The 6,519-nt window shown below is 43.7% G+C and overlaps 1 protein-coding gene across 2 annotated transcripts in view; it reads right to left on the reverse strand.

Moving 5' to 3' along the window:
- Positions 1 to 6,115, reverse strand: part of MATK (megakaryocyte-associated tyrosine kinase) — a 69,912-nt gene extending 63,797 nt beyond the window's left edge. The window contains exon 1 of one of the 2 annotated variants that reach the window (XM_088452989.1): positions 5,762 to 6,115. The gene's annotated coding sequence lies outside the window, so the exon portion shown is untranslated. Of the gene's footprint in view, positions 1 to 4,943; positions 5,021 to 5,761 lie in introns of those variants that run through there. The other variant, XM_088452990.1, reaches the window with a different exon arrangement.
- Between the last annotated feature and the right edge of the window lie 404 nt (positions 6,116 to 6,519).

Raw genomic sequence — 6,519 nt, forward strand, 5'->3', positions numbered from 1 at the left:
GCAATTTTGTGGAAAAATATCACACCAGAATTAGAGAAAATGTGTGATGATAACGAGATAAAGAGAATACATTGAAAAATAAGATCTAACATTTCAAGGGCAGAGAAAAATGCGATGAAAGTACTAATAGATCGCAAGGAAAATTACCATTAAATCAGCAGACAAAGGGGGGGGGGGGAGTACCGTTGTATACGAAAAGAAAATGAATGATTTATTGGCAGACAGACATGCTGCAAGTGGAGTATTGTCTGAAAAATAAAGTTGTTTATGAAAATTGAGAACCCTGTATTGCCAGTAATATATGGACTTCCAAAAGTTCATGAAAATATAAAAGACCCCCCCAAACTTACATCCCATAGTAGCAGGAATAGAGTCGGTTACTTCTAACCTGTCCGAAATGATTGACTTTTTCCTACAACCGATTGCCTTCAAAGGCAAAGCCTATCTGAGAGACACTAAAGATGCTAAAAATAAATTAGAAGAAATAGAATGGTAAAAGTAGGAGATCTACTTGTCACAGCGGATGTAGCATCCCTACATACAATAATAAAACATGATAAAGGGATGTTAGCAATTAAAGAAGCCCTCAGAGAAAATTTTGACTTTGAGACACAAACTTTTATCCTAGATGGTATTAGGTTCATTTTGGAAAACAACCATTTCACATTTAAAAGATAGACACTGCATGCGGTGTGCAGTGCTCTGGGATGGCAATGGGCACAAAATTTACCCCCCATTTTTCTAATATATTCATGGGCTTGTGGGAGGAATCTCATTTGTGGTAGGAACTGGGGGTGGGACTCGTGGCAGATTATTGCTATATTGATGATATTATACTAATATGGAGGGGTGGTGAAAATACTTTTTCTGTCTTTCAAGAGCAGTTGGATAAGAATGATTTTGGAGTCATTTTAACTTACAATGTCAGCGAAACGCAAGTCAACTTTTTAGATTTGACAGTGTACATTGAGGATTCTAAAGTATGTACAAAAACTATTTTAAGCCAACTGACAGTAATTCATTCATAAGAACTGACAGCAGCCATCATCCGAGCTGGCTAAGGGGAGTACCCAGTAGCCAGTTTTGATGCATAAAATGCAACTAATTGAAGGAGAATGTGTATAAAGAACAGGTTTGTTCCCTCAAAAAGCAGGTTATAGAAAAGGGATATAAACAATACGATACAAAGAGGAAAAACAAGATAAGGACTTTTCAATCTCTTTTGTGACTAAATTTAGCAAAGATTATAGAATATTAGAGACGGTGTTAAATAAACACTGGCATATTTTAAAGGCAGATCCTGTTCTAAAAGATGAGTTACAGTACCTAATAAACCTGTATTAATATAGAAGTGAGCCTCTAATTTGAAAAATGTTTTGGTTAAGAGTGCTATATCTATAAAAAGGACAGGTAAGAGAATTACCTCTAGAGTTTTTTAGATGTGGCATATGTATGGGGTTTAAGAACGTTGGGAATAGTGAAGGAAGTAAAATCAATAGTTTTGTGTCGAGCGTTCCTAAAAAAAGAATTATAAAATTAATCAATTCCTGACATGCAGTAGTAGTAACGTGGTTTATGTGATACAATGTAGCTGCAACAAGCAGTATGTAGGCAGAACCAGCCGCCCTTTTAAAATTCGTATTGGCAGGACATTTTAGAAATGTCCATAAGGGCTTAGAAACCCACCATATGCCTTCACACTGCGAAACCACACATAACTGCTCTGTCAGAGAAATTGTGAGCATTAAAATGATTGAATATGTAGAAAAAAAGTGGAGATAGGGAGATTTGAGAGCGCCTCTATCCAGAACAGAAATTAAGTGGATTCACAAATTATGACTGTTACAACAAAGAGGTTTAAATGATGAATTTGAAACAAAATGGTTTATGTAAATTATAGATGCAGTTTATTTATTGTATTGTGGTTTTATATGCATTTCTAGTATGTTATTACATTTTATCAATGACCCGCGAATATGTATGATAGAATTGTTTCGGGAATAAGCATACCAGATCTAAAGGGAGCATATATTCACGGGGAAATTCAAATCAGCTGTGCCTTGACAAAGACCCGTGGAGGATGGAAACGCGTTGCCACACAGCTGAATTGAACTGTGAAGTTCTCTCGTTTTATAGATCTTTTTTTATGGTTACCATCTTTAGAAGTATCACTCCTGAGCTCCGGCTTCCCCCATAGGCACTATGGGAGAGACATCATGATAGTTCCGAAGAGCAGCTAGGTGGACCGGACGGCAGGGGAAGCAGGAGCTGGGCTTAAGGTAAGTATAAGTTGTTGTTTTTTTGTGAATGTATGCATGGCACTATTACAAGGGGCATTAGTGCAGGGGGCACTATTACAGAGGTCATTACTGCAGGGGGCACTATTACAGGGACATTACTACAGGGGCCATTACTATTGGGGGCACTATTACAGAGGGCATTACTGTTGTGGCACTATAACAGGGGGGCATTACTGCAGGGGGCACTATTACAGGGGGCACTATTACAGGGAGCATTACTATTGGGGACACTATCACAGGGGGCATTACTGCAGGGGGCATTACTATTGGGGAACTATTACAGGGGGCATTTTATTGGGGGCACTATTACAGGGGGCATTACTATTGGGGGCACTATTACAGGGGGCATTACTATTGGGTACACTTACAGGGGGCATTACTATTGAGGGCAATACTACCGGGGGCATTATTATTGTGGGCATTACCACTGGGGGCATTACTGCAGGGGGCATTACCACTGGGGGCACTGCTACATGGGACATTTATATTGGGGGCATTAATACAGGGGGCATTTCTATTGGGGGCATTACTACAGGGGGACTTCTATTGGGGGTATTAATACAGGGGGCATTACTATTGGGGCACTATTACAGGGGGTATTACTGTTGGGGCACTATTACAGGGGGCATTACTATTGGAGGCATTACTGCAGGGTGCATTACTTTTACAGGGGGCATTACTGCAGGGGACACTTCTATTGGGTGCATTACTATTGAGGGCATTACTGTAGGGGTCATTACTACAGCGGGCATTGAATGGGGGGCACCACTCCTGGGGCACTACACAAGGGGTACCACTACTGTGGGCTCTTCATAAGGGTCACTACCACTGTGAGCACTACATGTGGGGCATTACTACTGTGGGCACTGCATAGGGGGCACCACTACTGGGGACACTGCATAAAAGGCACCACTACTGGGGGTATTGCATAAGGGGCACTACTGCTGTGGGCATGTGTAAGGGGCACTACTACTGTGGGCAGTATGGCCCTCATTCAGATACGCTCGCAAGAAGTGAGCGCTCCTTCTGAATGAGGGCGGCCGCTTGTATTTTTAAGTGCGGCCTCCTGGTCGCTAGCTAAGCAGTGGGTTGCCATCAAGACCATTAAGACCATCGGGGCTTGCGACGAGACCCTAGGGTTGGGTCTTGGTAACTGCAAGCCCCAAGGAGCTTTCTGCTCTGATCGAGCAGGAAGCTCCCCACTGACATCACTGCTGATGTCAGTGCGGCCGCCCACAAAACTGCAGGCGTTCCTTAACGCCTCCGTTTGTGAAACTACCCCCCCGCCATGCCTACAAAACGGGCTGAGCTGTCGATCAACATCGACAGCTGGCCCTTTTGTAGTGAGCTCCGGAGCGAGAGAATTTCTCTCTCGCTCCGGGGCCTGCGCAGGGCCTAAACATCGACCCGGTTGCGAGTGCTCAGCGCTTGCGACCGGGTCTGAATGAGGTCCCATGTGTATTAGGGGTACAACTACTGTAGGCATTGTGTAGAAGGGGCACAAATGTGGGCATTGTGTATAAGGGGCACTGCTGTGTGTAATAACATTAATAAGTTCCACCACTTCTCTAGGACCACTTTAAGCACTGCTCATGACCCTGTTGCCAATTCAGTGGTTGTTCTTCCTTGGACCACTTTTGAAAGGTGCTAACCACTACATCCGGGGAACACCCCAGAGACCTGCCATTTTGGAGATGCTCTGCTCTAAGAACTGGATCAGCAGTGGACTGAATTGTAAAGCAAGGCACAAGAGGCTTTACAATTGTGTCCTGCTGAAATTCAAATACTGCAGAAGGCACCCAAAGTAAAGAGATGCCTCCTGTCAGCATCTGTGATCCCAGCGCTGTGGCAGAGTTCGCGGCCTGGCCATCAATGTTGTGCTACACCAGCCAGCTCAGTAAACCTCAGCTTACTCAGGCAGGCCGGCTTGTGAGGCCAGGAAGTCTGCATCCATGGCGCAGACCCTGGCCTCGTCCCTTCGGGAAAACAGGGAGGACATGCCCCTATTTCTGGAAATGGGGGGTTCCCCCGCCCCCAAATGCCTCTGCCTGTCAATCAGGCAGAGGCATATGGAGACCTGTGTGCGTTCTTGCATGACCCATTGTGCACATGTATAGAAAGGGTCCTGCTCATGTGCAGCTTCCCGATAATCGAGAATCTGCGTGAGGATGCGTCAGTGTGTCCTCTATAGAATCAGGCCGTAGGTATCTAGTTATCACAATTTGGCCCTTGTGAAAGTTGCTCAGATCCTTACGCTTGCCCATTTTTTCTGCTTCCAGCACATCAACTTCAACTGTTTTCTTGCTGCTTAATATTTCCCACCCCTTGGCATATGCAATTGTAATGAGATAATCAATGTTATTTACTTCACCTGTCAGTGGTTTTAATATTATGGCTGATTGGTGTATATAGACTAAATAAAACATAAGAGGAAAATATACGACTGTAGTCAATCCTATCTGGTAATGGTTAAGAGTTTCAGGATCTTATATAAATTAAATTAATACTATGTTAGTTGCACAATCGTTCCCATAATTAGCCTAATTGATTAAAGCATATACAATTCCCAGGTTGTGTTCGCATAGTAATATTATTATTTTTCTCTTTTTTTTCACATAAGTAATATCATCCAAATATACATACCTTTATGCTACGTAGACACTATCCAATTATTGCCCTGATAATTGGATAGTGTGTATGCAGGAGCACTTGATAATTTGAAGCTGATAAACTGCTTGAAACGCTCTTGCAGATTGGAGGAAAGGAATCGCATGTGCTGCACTTGTTCATGACCTCCTGATCCCATTCAAAAGATGAAAGGAAAGTACGCACTGAGCAAGAAATTAATCAGTGTGTACTAGTGTGTACTGATCCGATAATCACTCTTTCGGAAAGTTTATCGGATTAGCAGCACCCGTCATTAAAGTGTGTGCCCAGCTTTAGCATTTTTATGTAAAACATATAGAGGAGAATATAGAACAAATGTCAATCCTCTAAATTAGGTTTTCATAATTGGACAACTGAGTTAGTTTAAGACAGGGGTGGACAAAATTGTCGACTGTGATCTACCGATCGACCACAGATACTTGACCGGTAGATTTCAGCAGTAGACAAAGAGAATCAGGCTAATTTTTATTGGCTAGCTGCACCTGAGCCATGGTTAGCTGAAGCTGCGGCTATCATGTCTCCATCAGCTGTCATGTGTGACAGCCTCAGCCAATAAGAATCAGCCTGATTCTTATTCGCTTGCTGTGCAGTGAAGCCGCAACTTGTATATGCTGCATTAACATGACGTTTCTGGGTGGGAGAGATTCCTGAGACCAACGTACCAAGTTTCAGCAGAGAGTGAGTGCAAGTATGTTTAGAACTGTCCCCAGCTCCCAGGCCAAAAACATGGCCTTTTTAGTCATTTAGGATTAGGGGTAGTGTTGCTATACATCACGGTTTTCCCGGGAACGTACCAGAATTTAACTTTCTGTCTCAGCGTCCTGAAGACATTCTCCGGGACGCCCAATATTCCAGGTTTCACCTGGAGCCGGAGGGCAGCTGGTTGGGTGGCGGCGTCAGCTTAAATTTGGCACCGGTCACAAGCCGGCAGCCAATGAGAATCAGATGCAAGAAGACAATCCTGGCTCGCCGCATCATATCTCTGTCCGCTCATACATCGGACGTCAGATCCCTTCAGTTCTGCGGCAGCGGTCAAGCAAAGACGATGGCAGATGAAGAAATAGAGATTGGCAGCGCCAGCCCAGCTGAAAGTGGTGGGAGGCAAAGAGCTAAATGAAGCTCCCCACTGCAGCCTCTCCCAGCTTATAGGTAGGAAGCCTTGGCTACAGGAAGCAAGTCATCTAGGCGGATCAAGTTTTAAGGTCAGTGATTAGCGATATGAGCGCTTGAATGCACTCCAGTCAGTCTTTCTGGGGAATAATAGGATCCCCTTTGTTATGGTTCTATGTACACACGTTTTTAGCACTTCTGGTCCGCGGGGATTTAAACCCCCTGTTTTATCAATACACACCTTGAGAAAGACACCTATGTGTCGAAACATGTCGGAGAAGTGATAGGGAGGAAGCCTTCAGTTTCCAGTTTACCAGCAGGATCACCTAAATTAACGGCAAAAGAAATACCAAGGTGCCATCCATCTTCTTATCCTGTATATGCAGATCTTTTTACATCATCTGGTACGGAGGTTATCCTCTCTGTTTTTATTTATTTGTTC

Source organism: Taudactylus pleione, unplaced genomic scaffold, assembly GCF_031769625.1.
Source record: "Taudactylus pleione unplaced genomic scaffold, aTauple2 ptg000560l, whole genome shotgun sequence".
In the NCBI taxonomy this organism is placed as follows: Eukaryota; Metazoa; Chordata; class Amphibia; order Anura; family Myobatrachidae; genus Taudactylus; species Taudactylus pleione.